This window comes from Oncorhynchus gorbuscha, linkage group LG24 (assembly GCF_021184085.1).
Source record: "Oncorhynchus gorbuscha isolate QuinsamMale2020 ecotype Even-year linkage group LG24, OgorEven_v1.0, whole genome shotgun sequence".
NCBI classification, from domain to species: Eukaryota; Metazoa; Chordata; class Actinopteri; order Salmoniformes; family Salmonidae; genus Oncorhynchus; species Oncorhynchus gorbuscha.
Window position 1 is genome coordinate 27,194,148 of NC_060196.1, and position 19,642 is coordinate 27,213,789.

Sequence of the window (19,642 nt, forward strand, 5' to 3'; positions counted from 1 at the left end):
TACAGAGTGACAAAGCACTTTGTCAGTCAACCACTCTCTCTTGGTCCTCTTTATCTCAGCCTCACTCTACATCTTTCCCTCCCTCTCTCTTCGCTGTCTCTCCCCCTCTCTTTACCCCTCCTCTCCGGCTCCTATAGTCTCACTTTCTCTCTCTCTCTCTCCACCACTACCTCTCTATCTCTCCATATGAGATTGGGTATTTTCCTCCCTGAGTGCTTTCAATAACTGGAGTGATTGTAGAGTGTATGACTGTCCACCCATGTGTGTCCTCAAGTAGCAGCCATCTCGCAGCCTGCCTATTCAAAACAATATTCAACAACAGGGTCATTTCATCATCCTCTCTCTGGTCTAGGGGTCACTAGTGATTTTCTACTGCTCTCTCTTTTGAAACAGTGTTTAAACCCTTTACAATGAAGATCTGTGAAGTTATTTACGATTTTTACGGATTATTTTTGAAAGACAGGGTCCTGAAAAAGGGGCGTTTCTTTTTTTGCTGAGTTTATCTATTTTATATATAATGTAGATGTATAGATGTATGCCCAAGGGAGACCTCTTTCACCATCCCCTGCAGGAATGTCCCATTCACATTGTTTCCAACATTAGGGCTTTTTTTTCAAAAGATTGGTCACATGCACTGTAAGTAAACACACAGAGAGCACTGATGCAGTGGTCTAGATTGTGCATATGGTGTCTGTCATGTCCTACAGTAGCTGTGAAGGCTGTTCACTGAACAGTTGTAGGGTGTCATTCAGTAGATCATCATGCAGCCATGTGTTTCAATTCTCCAGCCAATTAAAGGGTAGGTATCATAAATGTAATCACATGTAACATATGGATTTGCATTAGAATACACATCAAACGTCCCAATGCAAAGTCACACCTCACTTTTCTATTTTTCAAGTCATTACATAAAACTGATGAGAATTCCGAAGAATGCCGAGGTCATGTTGAATTTATTTTCTTCTGGAATGTAATGTAACATGGAGGACCTGGCAAGCCAGCCTATTCACTATAATGTAAACGCCAACAGAAATCACTTCAAATGTATGAACCAAATCGTTTGCACTCATGACTACTGGTTTCAATGACATTTTCAGCAAATTTACCTACAAATACTTTATGAATGTGTTACAAATCAGCTTGCAAGGTTGCTAGCCAACTAGACTGCTAACGTTTGCCCTACTTGCCGGCAAACTTTAGCCCTACCAGCTTGCTAATGTTACTTTAGCACTGCTTGAGTCAGACAGTTGCTATCAATACCTAGCTTACAGTTACAATAAAGTAAACCACAGTTTTGGAAATACATAATGCCATATAACAAGTTATCAAATAATGTTACCAATATATGCAGTTATCTTAGCCAGCAAGCCTGCTAGCTAGCCTAGCCAGCTAACTAGCCTAGCTAGCCAACCACCATGTCGACACAGCTAAGTAGTAAGCCAGAGAACAACTAGTCTAGCACAGCCAGGAACACAACAACAAAAAAGCCAGCAAATATAAAGTAGAGAGATTGACAGATTGACAGCTGAGTTCGCTAACAAAGAGTCAAGGAGAGGCCTTCAGAGGGAGAGGCTGTTAAACCAGCTGAGGGTTTTTTCAAGGCACTGTATATCAGCTAATCCAATAGCGATATATAGTGCCTTGAAAAAGTATTTGCCCCCTTTCTAATTTTCATATTTTTGAATTCATTGTTCCTTCTATTAAGGCAAGTCGTCCAGGACCTGAAACAGCAAAGCATCCTCAAACCATTGTTGTGACATGATTTTCATTAACGTGATGACTGTTATTTATTGAATCTATATTTAATTGTCAACCAAATAAATTAATCATGTAACAATTAACTCATTAGGAATTTGGGGCACCATGGGAAAAGTTATTTAATGAGGTACCATCTTCCGAATTAACTCTAGAAGGTATATAGATCTCTTATATCAATAACAGTCATTTATAAATCATTACTTCATATGTGACCAGCTCAAATCGGTAATATGTAGAAAAATGTGAAACAGTTTTTTTTTTACATTGGATAAAAGTAGAGACTCTGGTATATCATACACTGCATTTGAGGAACAATGGGAAGGTAATTCTGCTGTGAAAGTGGATCAACTTGTAAACTCACTTTTGAGAAGTGCTTTTGAAAGTTTTGGTACATACTGGAGTGCTCTCCTTTGTCTACACTCATTCAGCATTGTTCACACCCTCTTAAGCCAGCCCCACCCGTCTCTTTAAGGATTCACATGAGAGGTCATGTGCTAAACAGTGAGTAGTGGAGTAAAGATTAAGACTAAAAGTGGTAAAAGCAGTAGCCTATAATAAGGAACAATTCCAGGTAAACGTAGTGTCCAGATGTTATATTAGACACTTATCCAGACACACTTTTCTAATTTGATAGGTCATGTGAAATAAATGCTATAATCCCCAGCCACATCCAGTGGTGGAAAAAGTACCACATTGTCATAGAGTAAAAGTATAAATCATTTGAAATTCCTTATATTAAACCAGATGGCACAATTATATTTTTTATATTTTTTTTTATTGACAATTGCCAGGGGCACACTCCAACACTCAAACATAATTTACAAGAAGCATTTGTGTTTAGTGATTTGGCCAGATCAGAGGCAGTAGGGATGACCAGGGATGTTCTTTGGATAAGTGTGTGAATTGGACCATTTTCCTGTCAAAAAGTAAGTACTTTTGGGTGTCAGGGAAAATGTATTAAAGTAAAAAGTACATTTTTCTTTACGAATGTAGTGAAGTAAAAGTAGCCAAAAATATAAAATAGTAAAGTAATGTACAGATACCACAAACTGCTTAAGTAGTACTTTCAAGTATTTTTACTTAAGTACTTTACAGCACTGCCCAAATACCTTCACACCAGTACATTAGCATACTTTATATACTGTTACACATGCACTTATCACATAGTAATCCATACATAAGTAAAGGCAATGCAACCTGAGTTGAAACCTAAGTGAGGTGCACATGTACTGTACATAAACAGATGCATGCGCCATATATTTATAAGGGTGGACACTTGATACGGTCACATTATATTGTTGTGGTATGTCACAAAATCATGTTACGACCACACATCAATATTAATTATATATCAATATGTTGCTAAGTGGATGGTCTCTACAGAAGGTGTAAACGGTACAGCCAAATGGTTACTTGCATAGTAAAAATATCAGAAATGGATAGTGTCAATATAAATAACATATACAGTATGTGCAAGAACAATATCAATAATAATATCAGTGATAGACGAGGTAGTTATATGCATACAATCAGGGTAAAGTGGCTGAGCAGCAGGATAAATAAATTGTAGCAGCAAAGTATGGTGTGTGTGATAGTGCTGATGACTGGTCTGTCCAAACCACGCATGAACAAGGGAATCTATATTCAGAGAGCCTGTTTCTGCCCTGCCCTTGACTTTGGTCCAGGACATGTGATGTCCATAGCCTCTTCGTCGCTAAACTCCCTGAACTTGTCAAAAATATATTTTGTCTATGGCCAGTCCAGGTGGTGCTTTTACAGGCAGACCATCTATGGGAGGAAAGATGCGCAGCAGCTGAAACCTGGTCCCGACAGCCAGAACGCTCTTTGGCGACAAAACCAGGCTCCAGAGCATTGAAGCTGTAAAATAGGGAATAAGAAAAAATCTGAAGACATTACAACCCTGCACAACATCAATTCACCTCCAAAGTTTAGATAAGAATAAACTCATACAATGGAAATTATTTTTTACCTGAAGTGCTGGTACTGCTTGATACAGTATGTGGCAATGGCCTGAAGTACGGAGTCAGGTGTTGTTGCCAGCCATAGCTTTCCACCAGCACTGTACCATCCTCCAGTCCAACCAGCTGTGGGATGGTGACCCCCGTCACAGTGCTGTCCTTCACAACACCGGCAATCTCAGACAAAGCTAGCTAGCCAGCCATCTAACGTCAGCAATACAAACCAATTGTCATAGCTTGCTAAAGTTAACCAATAGGTTCAATGTTAGCTAGTTAGAATGAGAAATGGCATTCTGAGAAAACTACACAAGTTCATGTTAGCTAGCAAGCAGGCCACCTAACCCCAGCTTACAGCAAGCTTTAACTTGGGGTATTTTGTTTAAACATGTCACATTAACGTTAGCTAGCTAAAATATGAAATATAATCCCAATCCATACAGTAACGTTACTTGCAATACAAACCGATTGTCATAGCAAGCTAAAGTTACATTAGGTTCATTGTTAGTTAGAAAGCCAGCCATCGAACTCCAGCTGGCTAGCTAATAGCAAGCTTTAGCTTGCAATTAAAAACAACTTTCTGACAAAATAAGAAACATAATACCTGAATCTGTTGCTGGATCCTTACCTGTATACATGGATGAAAGCTTCACTTTATAAGACATCCTGTGTTGTTTCCGTTTAGTTTGCACAGCTTGTTTGGCCGGTTATGTTCCACTGATTTCAAAATGTGTTCTTTTCAGAGTGAGAGAGTCAGCATGGCACAAAAGTCATCCAGAAAGTAGTCCATCATAACTTTTTCTGACTGACATTTGTAGATAGCTACAAATGTCAAGTTGATAAATTCAGGGAAGCATTGTTATTGAGAGCAGTAGTAACATATTTGCAGTTCTCCATGGCTAAAGTTACAGATAAAAAAAAACTGCTTTAGGAGCAGCTAATTTTATATACACAAGATGCAACACCTCACCAATCCAAACTCATATCTCGGCATGTCCAGCCCACTCATTATCTCAGCCAATCATGGCTAGCGGGATGGTTGCTAACTTTCTCTGAGGCTAAACCAACTAGGCTCCTAATTTAACAATTTTATTCGTATTTACAGATGACATACACGTTTGGTGTTAAGGCAAAAAAAACATTTTGATAAAAAAAACATTTACGTTCAAAAGGCTCTCCTGTGAAGTCGTGACTTGCGACATACGCCGAGTTTCCTGAATCGGGTCACATGTCAGTCTCCTTCTGAACGTGGCATAATCCTTGAATCCGCAAGAACCCTAACCTTACTATCATTCCATACACACAAATTGGTTTAATTATTTAGTTACTAACTAACTAAATAATAACACAAAATTCATACACACTTAATACATGAGAAAAAAAATAATAATAGAAACGTAATGCAATAGAAACAGTCCCCTGGTGGACTAAGAACAGCATGACGGCTTGGTTATCAAAAGGGAGGGGTCAGGTTGAGAGAGGGACCGTTCAAAAGTTTGTGGTCACTTAGAAATGTCCTTGTTTTAGAAAGAAAAGCACATTTCTTGTCCTTTAAAATAATATCAAACTGATCAGAAATACAGTGTAGACATTGTTAATGTTGTAAATGACTATTGTAGCTGGAAACAGCTGATTTGTTTATGGAATATCTACATTGGCATACAGAGGCCCATTATCAGCAACGATCACTCCTGTGTTCCAATGGCATGTTGTGTTAGCTAATCTAAGTTTATCATTTTAAAAGGCTAATTGATCATTAGAAAACCCATTTTCAATTATGTTAGCACAGCTGAAAACTGTTGTTCTGATTAAAGAAGCAATAATACTAGCCTTCTTTAGACTAGTTGAGTATCTGGAGCATCAGCATTTGTGGGTTCGATTACAGGCTCAAAATGGCCAGAAACAAATAACTTTCTTCTGAAACTCATCAGTCTATTTTTTAGAAATGAAGGCTATTCAATGCGAGAAATTGCCAAGAAACTGAAGATCTCGTACAAAGCTGTGTACTACTCCCTTCACAGAACAGCGCAAACTGGCTCTAACCAGAAAATAAAGAGGAGTGGGGGCCCTGGTGCACAGCTGAGCAAGAGTACAAGTACATTAGAGTGTCTAGTTTGAGAAACAGACGCCTCACAAGTCCTCAACTGGCAGCTTCACTAAATAGTACCCGCAAAACACTAGTCTCAACGTCAACAGTGAAGAGGCGGAGTTACTCTGTCCAGTGTCTGAGTTCTTTTGCCCATCTTAATCTTTTCTTTTTATTGGCCAGTCTGAGATTTGGCTTTTTCTTTGCAACTGCCTAGAAGGACAGCACCCTGGAGTTGCCTCTTCACTGTTTTTTTGTGTGTTTTTTTTTACATTGAGACTGGTGACTTGCCTAGTTAAATAAAGTTTTTTTTAAATAAACTAATTAAAAGTAACCTTTTTACAGAATGACAGTGAAGAGGCGACTCCGGGATGCTGGCCTTCTAGGCAGAGTTGCAAAGACAAAACCATATCTCAGACTTGTAAAAGGATCTTGAAAAAGGATCTTGAAGAAGGAACGCTATCACTCCAAGAACTATTTAGGGAAGAAGCAGTCAGCTGGTTTTCTGTCTATAATGGAGTGGCCAGCACAGTCACTGGATCTCAACCCTATTGAGCTGTTGTGGAAGCAGCTTGACCATATGGTACATAAGAAGTGCACATCAAGCCAATCCAACTTGTAGGAGGTGCTTCAGGAAGCATGGGGTGAAATCTCTTCAGATTACCTCAATAAATTGACAACTAGAATGCCAAAGGTCTGCAAGGCCGTAATTGCTGCAAATGGAGGATTCTTTGATGAAAGCAAAGTTTGAAGGACACCATTATTATTTCAATTGAAAATCATTATTTATAACCTTGTCAATATCTTGATTATATTTCCTATTAATTTTGCAACTCATTTCATGTAAGTTTTCATGGAGAACAAGGACATTTCTGAGTGACCCCAAAATGTTGAATGGTAGTGTACATTTGGAAACTACGCTCACAGTAATCAGAATACTTAGCACCCAAACCACTGCTTATTCAGATAGCAAATGCAATGTATATATTTACGTGTAGATGTCTTTGTCTGTCATCTCTCTGTTGAACCAATCAACCCTTCTATGGGGACAGTGTATTTGTGGTTCACGCTTCGGTGTAAGGCTCGGCTTCAATGTAAGCCTCTGCTTGTCCACCAGAGGTCACAAAGTCCTTCTTAGTTGTAAAGCTTCTCAGGGAGTGTAGTGTTCAAATAGAACAGCTACCAAGATGTACCGGTGATTGTCTGAGATGGGATTTATGCCTTCCTTTCTTGAGTAGATAGCCAAGTTCTAGATCCGTTTTCATGCACAGCTGCAGACTGTCAAATATTCTGGTCTTTATCTTCTTCACCTTGTGTTGAGAGTTTCAGAGTCTGTAACCATTTCAACATATGGCCAACGTTCCACGCTTTTCTGGTCTGATAGGTGAGGTTATATTCTAACCTTGTGTTGAGTTTCAGAGTTTTCAACCATTTCTGCTGGTCTGAGATTCTTAACCATTCGTAACGTTCGGCTCACACTGTCTGTCTACTGGTCTGATATGTTCATTCTTAGCGAGTCCTTTAAAGCACTCTGGTCGGAAAGGCGGTTCCATCACAATGACATGCTCTTCTGAACTCATTAGGGGTGTGACTTAGTTAATGTGCAATGGACATGAAAAACCATTATCTCATTAGAAACCAAAATCACAAGCCTATCTCAACAAAAAATAGTTTAATCGTTCTTCATATTGTATGAACATCATATTGGATGGAAACTTGAAAGCTAGAATTTTTCCTTCCTAAGTTACAGTATTTGGTTCAATTTTTAATAACATCACAAAATAATAAACACTATGACATGATTATTCTTTTGGTCCCCACTGACCATTCCTAACATCCCTACATAGAAATATTGTTCCAATATTCACTTTTTCATTAGCGTTTTTGGTCGGCAAAGTGTCTCTGTAACAAAGACATTCCAATCTTGATACTACCTCCTCTTCTGTGGGGGAGAGGGGTTAAGGCTTTCTGTCAGCCATTTGCCAAGCTGATCTGAGGCCTTGGATCTTCGACCAGGAGAGTCATGACACCATCACACCATCACACATCCATCACTTATCCCCAAACCGAGTGGTGCAGTGGTCTAAGGCACTGAATCTCAGTGCTAGAGGTGTCACGACAGACCCTGGTTCGATTACAGTCTGTATCACAACCTGCTGCGATTGGGAGTCCCATAGGGTGGTGCACAATTGGCCCAATGTCGTTAGGGTTTGGCTGGGTTAGGCTATCATTCTAAATAAGAATTTGTTCTTAACTGTCTTGCCTAGATAAATAAAGGGGGGAAAAATGCTTAACTGTTGGTATGAGGTTTTAATACGAAATGCAGTGATGCCAGGAATGATGGGACCCATGTCATCCAAAAAGTTATAAGTTTGAATCATCTGTCAATAGGACATTCTTCCAGGTGCTTTTCGGTAAACTTGAGTCAACTGCTGAGACTCGCAGTAGGTTGGTAGGAAATAGAGGTTGCAGGCTTCACATTCACGCTCAGCACAGCACCTAGTGTCAGCCAGAGTCTCATTCCGAATCTTGCCATGCACTGGTTATACTAAGTTGTGAAGTCCCCCGAGGTGAAATAAGCACCGCATGCAGTAGACGTTTGCACAGTACCCTTTATCCAATCCCTTTGCTTAAATCGGACAAACCGGTCCCACTTCAAAGCTAGCTTCTTGTTTTTGGGCCACAAATGAGTCTAACCGCGTCCTTGTGGGTATTAAGGCACTATGTGGGTATTACTGCGCTAGCGATGAATGAAGCACTCGCTCACTCAACTACGATTACCAAAATGCACAGGAGAAGAGGAGATGAAGTTCTTTGCTTGAGTTTATATGGCTTCTACTTCATAGTATTTCACCAGCGGGCCTAACAACACCCGTGCCAATATATCCTCCAAACACCGGCTTCTCGGGCATTATCACTTAAACTTACAGGAGGGTGCTAAAGGGAGGGCGGCTCATAATAATGGCTGGAATGGAGCAAATGGAATGGCATCAAACCCATGGAAACCATGTGACGTATTTAATAACATTCTACTTATTCCGCTCCAGACACTACCACGAGCCCACCCTCCCCAATTAAGGTGTATGTAAGTTATCAGATTGTGTGTGTGTGTGTGTGTGTGTGTGTGTGTGTGTGTGTGTGTGTGTGTGTGTGTGTGTGTGTGTGTGTGTGTGTGTGTGTGTGTGTGTGTGTGTGTGTGTGTGTGTGTGTGTGTGTGTGTGGTACTGGGGTGGAGCAGACAGACTCTGGTCTGACTATGTCTTTATTGGATGACGAAACCCCTCCAGGGAGGTCATGATGGCTGCAGCAGGAGATGTGCAATGCATCCCAAAATGGCAGCCTATTCCCTATGTAGTGCACTCCTCTTGACCAGACCCCTATGGGATTCCTTATGGGCTCTGGTCAAAAGTAGTCCACTATATAGGGAATAGAATGTCATTTGGGACTCGGGAACCTGGTCTAAACCTAATGCATTATATAAACCAATCGCTCTTTCTTCCCAGCCTACCGTTCATCTTCCTCCACCACAGGTAATCCCATTAGTTCTCTCCTGATATGGCCTTTTACAACAGATTTAATTCAGGGGATTTCAATCAGGGTGGAATCACATTACAGTTTTTGTGTCTTGTACGTGTGTGTCTCAACGTATTTGTCATGTGCACACTCACTCCTCTTTTTTTATTTTGTTGTCTTGGGTGAGTGGTGTGTGGTTTATTTGATTTGTGTGTGTGTGTGTGTGTGTGTGTGTGTGTGTGTGTGTGTGTGTGTGTGTGTGTGTGTGTGTGTGTGTGTGTGTGTGTGTGTGTGTGTGTGTGTGTGTGTGTGTGTGTGTGTGTGTGTGTGTGTGTGTGTGTGTGTGTGTGTGTGTGTGTGTGTGAGTTCTTGTCATGGATAGAACCGATAAGTTGATAAAGGTGTATATATGTGTATGACCGATGTACTGTTGGAGTGTTTGTTCGTCTGTGTGCATGCGTGCATTCGTCTTCACTGTCTTTTCTACAGTCCAAGTGCATCCTGGCAGCCAGGGATAAGACTGAGACTGAGTGTGGAATCTGAGTAACCATCACTCTTTCCTCTCCTCTCTTCGGTAGAGGGAGGGAAGCATCAATAACCCTGTGGGTAGAGTCCTGAATCGGGTCACAGAATGGAATTCGCAACACAATAGTTGTTGTGACCCATGGGTTGATGCTTTTATTCCACCGCTAGCAGGTTTGAGGAAAATATCAATCATATGGTGGGTGTAATGAAAACATGAGGAGAATAACATGTTTTCACCTCACTTGTAAATTGCAAGTTCACATGTGAAAATCACACTTGCAGTTTCACACGTGTGGCGGAAGAATCAGAATTAGTTAGGTAACATAATATGCTTGTATGATATGCTTGTTTATTAGAATGTAACCCTTCGGACTCTGGCATTGGCATTTGAACTTCCTCCCTCAGCTGAGAGGGGAGAGAGGGGAGAAGAGAGGGGAGAAGTCAGGCTTGTCTTTCACATGTCCCTGGTGCTATGCAGAATATCCGAAAGAGGACAGGAGAGAACATTGTCTTCATATTGTATGTGAATGTCTTTACCTATTTTTACACCATGTGAAGAAATGGCGTGATTAATGGGGAACCAATTACTTGTCTCCACAATGTCTGTGTGCCAGTCACTTCCTCCTTTGGCCTTGGGGGAGATAAGTTCTGAGGCAAGATGTGTGGGGTAGTGTCTGGAACCATTGTATGTCATCTCTGATGTTGCACTTATCCTGGGATAGTGTATGACCTAGAGGCTCAGTCCCCTCACTTGAGATGGGAGTATCTGGAGTTGACAATTGATGTATGCCATAGAATGTGTTGGTGTTTCTGTCCTATGTAGTACCAGGAATGAGATCGGAGTCTCGTCTTAGGGGCCAAACTCTGAACAGTGAGAACAGTCTTCATAGAAAATGCTATCTGGCTGCGGGATACTCCTTTCTCATTTATCAAGTCTCACCTTGTGACCCATTCCACACATCTGTTGTTTGTCATGTAGACTAAGGTGTGGATCTTTGCTATGAAATATTTTTTGTAGCCTTTGTGTCTGGGCTCACAATGAATTGATAATACAGAATTTAACCACCACACACGTAAGAAAACTCAACATGTGAAAATTACAGTTCACATGTGAGGGTGAAATAGTGTTATTCTCCTCACATGTGAAAAGGTGGTTAACATGTTGCAGAGGCAATGTTTCCACATGAGTAATTGCAAATTCTGTCATGCCTTTCTGTAAAAAGGTTACTTTTAAAAAAATATAAAAAAATTAAACTAGGCAAATCACCAATCTCAACGTCAAAATTGAAGAGGCAACTCTAGGGTTCTGTCCTTCTAGGCAGAGTTGCAAAGAAAAAGCCATATCTCAGACTGGCCAATAAAAAGAAAAGATTAAGATGGGCAAAATAACACAGACACTGGACAGAGGAACTCTGCCTAGAAGGTCAGTATCCCGGAATAGCCTCTTCACTGTTGATGTTGAGACTAGTGTTTTGCGGGTACTATTTAATGAAGCTGCCAGTTGAGGACTTGTGAGGCGTCTGTTTCTCAAACTAGACACTCTAATGTGTTGTGCACCAGGGCCTCCCACTCCTCTTTCTTTTCTGGTTAGAACCAGTTTGCGCTGTTCTGTGAAGGGAGTAGTACACAGTGTTGTACGAGATCTTCAGTTTCTTGGCAATTTCTCGCATGGAATAGCCTTCATTTCTCAAGAATAGACTGATGAGTTTCAGAAGAAAGTTCTTTGTTTCCGGCCATTTTGATTCTGTAATCGAACCCACAAATACTGATGCTTCAGATACTCAACTCGTCTAAAGAAGGCCAGTATTATTGCTTCTTTAATCAGAACAACAGTTTTCAGCTGTTGCAAAAGGGTTTTCTAATGATCAATTAGCATTTTAAAATGATAAACTTGGATTAGCTAACAGAACGTACCATTGGAACACAGGAGTGATGGTTGCTGTAAATGGGCCTCTGTACGCCTATGTATACATTCCATAAAAAATCTGCCGTTTCCAGCTACAATAGTCATTTACAATATTAACAATGTCTACACTGTATTTCTGATCAATTTGATGTTATTTTAAAGGACAATAAATGTGCTTTTCTTTCAAAACAAGGACATTTCTAAGTGACCCCAAACTTTTGTACGGTAGTGTATGTCGGCTATCAGCTTTTATTAGGTAAGAACGCTCATTGAAAACATGTACAGATATTGTTCATAATTCATGGCATGGTTTCCTTTAATCCAAATGTTGAATAGACATGCAGTCAAATGAATATATGCAGGGAGGGTAATAATAGCCTACTACTCTGGAATCATAAGCACTATTAAATAATGATGTTATTTGGTCGGTCATGGCTCTCAGAGCAATTATACTGTACGTGGGTGGGTTAGGATGTGGAGAACAATCTGTCCTGATGTCGGCTATCGGGTGGGGCACGGAATTTATGTGGCCGGCGTGGGGCGGCTCGAAAAAAACAGACCCGTGCAGGAGTCATCAGGCACCGGCACCTCCTCCATCTCTTTCGTTTTCTCTTTTTTTCCCACTCTGTAACAGGGGCATACAGTATTCAATCTGGCCAGACAGGATCCCACAGAGGCTGGACAGCCATGATGGGACTGGGTCCAGAGACATTAATCTGAAAGTGTGTTTGTGTATGTGTAGGCCTAGTGTAGCTGTGTGTTCCAGCCAGAATGAGGGTATTTACAGTAATGACTGATATAAAAATGACAAGCAACTGCTAGAGATGAGCGTACACAGAACAATAGCCTAACCACAACACAACTCACAACTCAGAGATAAGTAATATTCCTATGACATATGCACATTGTTTTTCTAGTGTAATGCTGTCAATTACTTAACCCCTGATGGAGAGAGTGTGTTTTCAGAAAGACACTACCTAGCTATTCCCATGTGTTTGGTACGTTGGGAACACATCGCTACTTCATGTTATTTGTGATGTAACAAGGGAAAATTCTCTGCAGCTCATTTTCCAAGTGATGTTGGCCCCTGGTCTCCCCCTGGGGAACTTGAATGAGCTCTTGTCACAGTAATGTAGTGTGTGTGTGTGTGTGTGTGTGTGTGTGTGTGTGTGTGTGTGTGTGTGTGTGTGTGTGTGTGTGTGTGTGTGTGTGTGTGTGTGTGTGTGTGTGTGTGTGTGTGTGTGTGTGTGTGTGTGTGTGTGTGTGTGTGTGTGTGTGTGTGTGTGTGTGTGTGCGTGCGACCATGCGTGTGTGCGAGAGTGAGATTGTGTGCATGCATCTTCATGTATGTGTGTGTGCATTTGACAGTGTGTATTATTTGTGTCATTGTGTGTGTACGTGTGTCACCATCCCTCCTCCCATGTGGGGAACGGAGCAGCAATGAAAGTGAATGAGCTCTTTAAACTCCCACAGTGTCTGGGGGACTGGTGTCTGTCACCATGATGCACTGGCCGTTAGTAAACTCCATTACTGCTGCGTCCTCATCTCCGTCACTGTCATCGCCTCCCACGCCGCTCGCCCAGGCTCCCCGACCCCCACACCCCGGAAACACACTGCCAGCGACGCAGTGCGTCTCAGACTTCCATCAGCACTCTGATCAAGTGGAAGATTACCCGGAACAACCCACTGTTTTTCTGTAAAAGCACACCAGTACACCCAACACCATCAACAGCGACAAGGGTACAGCCAAAACAACCTGGGTGTTCCTTTCAGTTTTTATCATTGTCCCTGACTGCGCATAGGAGGCGATGACAGGGACCACAATTGAAATAATTCATTAACTTTATTGTCTCATCGCTGACAGGTTTTAAAATGTATCTACTATGTCTATACGTATTTTCTTTTAGCTTTCAAGTAAAATCAATTGATTTGTTAAAAAGCTCAAACCTGGGCTTATGTCTGACTAGTTTGGATTTCCATGTATCTTACACGTGTTTTAGTGTTAAATTCAATGCCGGTCTTTAAATTCCATCCCACTAGTTGTGTAGTGTGTGTATGTGTAGAACTCCGTGCTGCACCGTGGCTATCTCAAAAGCCATCTCTTTTAATGGAAAACTGCTGCTACTGGAGAGTGAGAAAACGGTTGTTAGGTTATGATCCTATCGGGACAGTATTTAACAGAAGAGACCGGGAAGGCCATATCTTAATGCTAATGTCACTGTGTAGGTCTGTGATAAGAGGGTTTGGATCTGATAGCACAGGGATGGGGACATCTAGTCAGGTTTTTGTCACTGGAGCTAGCTGGGACTGTTGTGATTTCACGCCACTGCACGGTGTTAGGAAATGAGGTCACATCAATTGATAATTGATGTGGTCTGAAATGGGAATATTTGCGATACCACCATTTGTAGTTTGTGCTCCTCCATAGACCTTATACGTTATGGGCCGTTTTCCTGGACACAGATTAAACCTTGTCCTGATGTAAAACTCAAACTCAATGGGGACTCATCTGAGAGTCATTTCTCGGAATCGGGCCCTATATGTTTCACACAACATTGTTATGTGGGCTTTTAGTTGAATAGCATTCTTCTCATCTGAGGAGAGATTGAGGGCAGTGTCTGTAGATTTATTTGGGAGAAAGATTTGAGTCTATGTCTGATCTGATGAAATGTATATTTTGTTATGATGATAGAGGATTACACAAGATTGAATTTAGTGATTTCACACTTCAAGAAAATGAAAGGGGTGAAATGAAAAAGAGAAGTGATTTTGTGGTCATGATAAAAATGACCAAAAATAACATTGAAAATCCTTGCTATCTTCTACCAATGTCTGTCTTGTTTCTCTCTCTATCCCACTCTCACTCTCTCTTTCACTGTGGAATGAGACTTTACATCCTGGCTCTAAATCACCTCAATAACACTTTAAATCAGTTAGTGGTTGGACTCGAACTCTTCCTCTAACTTTAATCTGCTCGGCACCGCCCTCCTCACCCACTCCTTACTCCCGTTGTGTCAGACGCTTGGTCCGTGAGGGAGATGGATGGATGAGGGACGCATCTATGTACGCCACTTAATTACCAAACACAGCTGCCATGGCTGTAGCCCGGCGTTGTTGCTAGCTGTGTCCGCGAGGCGAGGGCGACACAAACAGATTCCGTGCCCCAGAGAAGCATGGCCATTCATCACCCTAACCTCATTGTGAAAACCAGACACACTTCACCCCCCTCGCTCCATCCCTCCACCTCTTCTCCACTCCGCATGGCCTCATCTGCTCATCCCCACCTCTCCTTATTCATCCCCCTGTACCCCAACTACACTCATATTAATACTAATGACGGCAGCATTGTGGGGCCAGACACTTCATTGTCCATTTGTCGGCCAGGCTCATCCTGCTTGTTCTATATTTCCATATTTATTCATTTATGCCGTCTTTCTCCCCCGAAGAGGCATATTAATTCTAATGGTGACAAAGAGACCAATCACGCACCACATGCCCAGCCCTCTGAGAGACAGACAGAGAGAGTGAGAGACAGAGAGAGAGAGAGGGGGAGATCAACCATTTCCAAGCTCAGGGACATGTACTAGTCTGTGGCGACCTAAATGCAACAACTGGACAAAGAACGTGACACTCTTAGCACACAGGGGGACAAACACCTACCTGGGGGTTCCCTCCCAAATATGCCACCCTAGACACAACTCTGACAAAACGACCAACAAAAACGGGTCACAACTTCTGCAGCTCTGTCGCACGCAGCTCTGGGTCTGTACATAGTCAATGGTAGGCTTCGAGGTGACTCTTACAGTAGGTACACCTACAGCTCTGTCACACGCAGCTCTGGGTCTGTACATAGTCAATGGTAGGCTTCGAGGTGACTCTTACAGTAGGTACACCTACAGCTCTGTCGCACGCAGCTCTGGGTCTGTACATAGTCAATGGTAGGCTTCGAGGTGACTCTTACAGTAGGTACACCTACAGCTCTGTCACACGCAGCTCTGGGTCTGTATATAGTCAATGGTAGGCTTCGAGGTGACTCTTACAGTAGGTACACCTACAGCTCTGTCACACGCAGCTCTGGGTCTGTACATAGTCAATGGTAGGCTTCGAGGTGACTCTTACAGTAGGTACACCTACAGCTCATCCCTTGGCAGTAGTACTGTAGATTACTTTATCACTGACCTCAACCCAGAGTCTCTCAGAGCATTCACACTCAGCCCCCTGACACCCCTATCAGATCACAGCAAAATCTAAGTCTACGTGAACTGAGCAATACTCAATCATGAGTCATCAAAGCCAAAGGAACTACATAATATTAAGAAATTCTATAGTGGAAGGAAAGTAGTGTAGAAACCTACCAAAAAACAATTAGGCAAGAACTAATTAAATCCCTTTAGACAACTTCCTGGATAAAATGCTTGACTGTAATAGCAAAGGAGTAAACTTGGCAGTAGAAAATCTTAACAGTATATTTGACCTTTCAGCTTCCCTATCGAATCTAAAAATGTCAAACAGACACCCTAAGAAAATTAACAACAATGACAAATGGTTTGATGAAGAATGCAAAAACCTAAGAAAGAAATTGAGAAACCTATCCAACCAAAAACATAGACGGAGAAAACTGGAGCCTACGCCTTCAGTATGGTGAATCACTAAAACAACACAGACATGCACTACGGAAAAAGAAGGAACAGCACGTCAGAAATCAGCTCAATGTAATTGAAAAATCCATAGAATCTAACCACTTCCGGGAAAATTGGAACACACAAAAAAAACAACACAAAGTGTTATCTATCCAAAATGGAGATGTATGGATAAACCACTTCTCCAATCGTTTTAGCTCTATAACAAATAAAAAACAGAAAAAACATATACATGATCAAATACAAATCTTAGAATCAACTATTAACGACTACCAGAACCCACTGAATTCTCCAATTACATTGAATGAACTACAGGACAAAATGCAAACCCTCCAAACCAAAAAGGCCTGATCTTTTTGTCATGCCATCATCTGTTTCACCTGTCCTTGTGCTTGTCTCCAAATATCCCCTGGGTATTTATAGCTGTGTTTTCTGTCTGTCTGTGCCAGTTCGTCTTGATTGTTCAAGTCAACCAGCGGTTTGTCTCAGCTCCTGCTTTTCCCCAGTCTCTCTTTTTCTCGTCCTCCTGGTTTTGACCCTTGCCTGTCCTGAGTCTGGGCCTGCCTGCCTTCCTGTGCCTTTGCCCCTATACATACCTCAGCCTAAACATCAGCGACACAGGTAACTTCCACAAAGCTGTGAACGATCTGAGAGACAAGGCAAGAAGGGCCTTCTAAAGGAACATAAAAAGGAACATAAAATTCGACATACCAATTAGGATCTGTCTAAAACACCTTGAATCAGTTATAGAACCCATTGCCCTTTATGGTGAGGTCTGGGGTCCGCTCACAAACCAAAAATTCACAAAATAGCACAAACACCAAATTGAGACTCCGCATGCAGAATTCTGCAAAAATATCCTCAGTGTACAACAGAATAAAATACAAAATAATACATGCAGAGCAGAATAAGGCCGATACCCGCTAATTTTGATAATCCAGAAAAGAGATTCTAAATTCTACAACCACCTAAAAAGGGAGCGATTCCCAAACATTCCATAACAATACCTACAGAGAGAATAACCAGGAGAAGAGTCCGGTAAGAAAACACAATTAGACCCAACCAAATAATGAGAAAACAAAAAGATAATTACTTTGCACATTGGAAAGATTTAAGAAAAAAACAGAGCAAACTAGAATGCAATTTGGCCCTAAACAGAGACTGGCAAAATACATGACCACTGTGACAGACCCAAAATTAAGGAAAGATTTGACAATGTACAGACTCAGGGAGCATAGCCTTGCTATTGAGAGAGGCCGCCATAGGCATACCTGGCAACTGGCTCTCGAGAAGAGCGGCTATGTGCACACTTCCACGCAAAAGGAGGTGGAAACTGAGCTGCACTTCTTTTACCCTCATGCCAAATGTATGAACATATTAGAGACACATACAGTTGAAGTCTGAAGTTTACACGCACCTAGGTTGGAGTCATTTAAAACTCATTTTTCAACCACTCCACAAATGTCTTCTTAACAAACTCTAGTTTTGTAAAAATCTACTTTGTGCATGACACAAGTCATTTTTCCAACAATTGTTTACAGACAGATTATTTCACTTGTAATTCACTGTATCACAATTCCAGTGGGTCAGAGTTGACTGTGCTTGGAAAATTCCAGAAAATGATGTAATGTCTTTAGAAGCTTCTGATAGGCTAATTGACATAATTTGAGTCAATTGGAGGTGTGCATGTGGATGTTATCAAGGCCTACCTTCAAACTCAGTGTCTCTTTGTTTGACATCATGGGAATATCAAAAGAAATTAGCCAAGAACTCAGAAGAAAATAATTGTAGACCTCCACAAGTCTGCTTCATCCTTGGGAGCAATTTTCAAATGCCTGAATGTACCATGTTCATCTGCACAAACAATAGTATGCATGTATAAACACCATGGGACCACGCAGCTGTCATACCGCTCAGGAAGGAGACGAGTTCTGTCTCCAAGAGATGAATGTACTTTGGTGCGCAAGGTGCAAATCAATCCCAGAACAACAGAAAAGGACCTTGTGAAGAAAATAATAATAATAATCTAATTTTGCTCGATAAGACCGATTTGAGCCGGTCGGTCACATATCTATTGGGTGAAATATCACAGAGGCGAGATTTGTGACTTGCTGCCACAAAAAAAGGACAACCAGTGAAGAACAAACACCATTGTAAATACAACCCATATTTATGTTAATTTATTTTCCCTTTTGTACTTCATTACAACACTGTATGTAGCCATAAAATGACATTTGAAATGTCTCTATTCCTTTTGAACTTTTGTGAGTGTAATGTTTACTGTTCATTTTTTATTGTTTATTTCACTTTTTTAAATGATCTATTTCACTTCCTTTAGCAATGTAAACATATGCTTCCCATGCCAATAAAGCTCTTTGAACTGAATTGAGAGAGAGCGAGAAACAGAGAAATAGAGACAGACATAGAAAGAGAAAGAGAGACAAGATAGAGACAAGGCAGAGTGGAGGTAGAGCGTAAGGTCGGGGCGAAACATGGCACTAACTGTCTCCTCCACTCCCCGGCTGAGATTCTATCACACGTTCATCATGAAGGTGTAATCAATCCACACCAATGACTTTGTCAAAGGAGGCCCTCCCCTCGATGCATCCTCTAGGAGCGGAGACGCAGGGGCCCACAGAAAAGACACAATTCACCTGAGACCCTTTTATAACATCTGTCTGTTTGGATTCAAAATATGTTGTTGAGGAGCAATAGTGTTACTGTTGAGTTAACTTCCAATCAGATAGCAGACCTACTGGGTGTTAACGCAACAGAACCCACTGCTTCACAGAGATGTGACAAGACGGGGTTGGTGAGATAATGCAACATTCCTTAGACAACACAAAGGAAATCCTTGCATTCAGTGTACAGAGTCACTTCGAGGGCCCGCCATCATGTGTGTGTGTGTGTGTGTGTGTGCGTGTGCGTGTGCGTGTGTGTGTGTGTGTGTAGGTGTAGGTGTGGGTGTGAACTCATCCTATTCCACACCATGATCGTATATCCCGACACACGGCCTGTCCACCAATCATAGTCCATCTGTCTTGGCCGCTAGCCAGTACATATCTGATCAACTCACGTGCTCTTTCTCTTCATGTCACATGACTTATATAACCATTATTCTATATAGTCTGCACCGGCACTTTACATGGTTATCACACCACCCACCACCAGCCCACAAATGCCAGCGTCAGAGTTCACTAAAGTCACCAATCAACGTAATCTCATCATGGTGAAACGT

General features: G+C 41.5%; 1 long non-coding RNA gene across 1 annotated transcript; it reads right to left on the reverse strand.

The window, feature by feature from the left end:
• Positions 1 to 2,728: 2,728 nt before the first annotated feature.
• On the reverse strand, positions 2,729 to 4,670 carry LOC124013380. Its single transcript, XR_006834856.1, has 3 exons — positions 4,363 to 4,670; positions 3,749 to 3,941; positions 2,729 to 3,636 (listed from the first exon to the last, which is right to left on the reverse strand). It is a non-coding gene; the product is annotated as an uncharacterized LOC124013380 (long non-coding RNA).
• Between the last annotated feature and the right edge of the window lie 14,972 nt (positions 4,671 to 19,642).